Genomic DNA, 1,060 nt, shown 5'->3' with positions numbered 1-1,060 from the left:
TATATATATGTGTGTGTATGTATATGTATATGACGACGGACTGAGAGAGATAGACCAGCGTATAACAGGGCGTTCTTCTCTCTACCAACAATACTAAAATCCAGAAAAATCTGAAGCTAAGTGTGCTCAATGCAATAACAAAGCTGCGATACCTGGGCTCTAACAGGATAACAGAAAGCAGGATCGAGAGGTTAATCCTGAAAAGCATGAGTGTGCCCTAGGATTTATCCAATGATGGTGTAATCGAAAGTGGATTTTCTGTTTCAATTGCACAATCCAAAGTTTGTAGTAACAAATTAAACAGCAAAACTAAAATATTATGTTGGAAGATTGTTAGGTGACAGTTTTTCTTAGTAACCAACGTATCGGGCTACTTTGCAGGTCTTCATAAGGGCTAGAGAATGATTTTCCTTCAGGAATGATTCTTCCCTCAGGACCCAGCCCTGATGAAACCCTGCTAAATTGGGCGAAACGTTGGTTAATAAAAAAAGTTTTTCTGCTGTTTTTTTTCCTTTATTGGCCACTGCCCGGACTACTCTTCCTGCAATAAAATATTATGATACGATATTTTGAGTTAATATATAAATTTTATCATTTATTGTGTTTATTTACTTTTTTTCCCACCTCTTTTTAAAGGTTTAAGCTCATGTCATTATTTTTCTAAAACTATTATATTTTAGAGACGTATGTAATTTTGTCACAGATGTTCCGTTCTGCAAAAACACACTGCTGTGTCCTGTAGGATCAAAGGAGGGGACCAGAAGCAACAATGCCACGCAGACATATCCGCCATCTAACGTAAAGGGGACAAGTCACAAATTTATTTTGCTTATCCCAAATATAAATTCTAAGATCCTATTTTGTTATTAACACGTTATGAGAAAAATTTTCATCAGCGTCAAACTTGTTGATAAGGGGAGATATAATGTATAGAATTTGTAAGGAAAAAAAAAATTATATTAGAATCTCAGGTGTCTTCGTTCGATCAATAGACTCACTGAAAAGAGATTATAATCCTCAACAGAACACGCTCGACTGGATAATATTCAGTCGTTTTATA

The sequence above is a fragment of the Halyomorpha halys genome, unplaced genomic scaffold, assembly GCF_000696795.3.
Source record: "Halyomorpha halys isolate HHAL.00 unplaced genomic scaffold, Hhal_1.1 Scaffold496.1, whole genome shotgun sequence".
Lineage (NCBI taxonomy): Eukaryota > Metazoa > Arthropoda > Insecta > Hemiptera > Pentatomidae > Halyomorpha > Halyomorpha halys.
Note: the sequence above shows the minus strand (reverse complement) of the source record.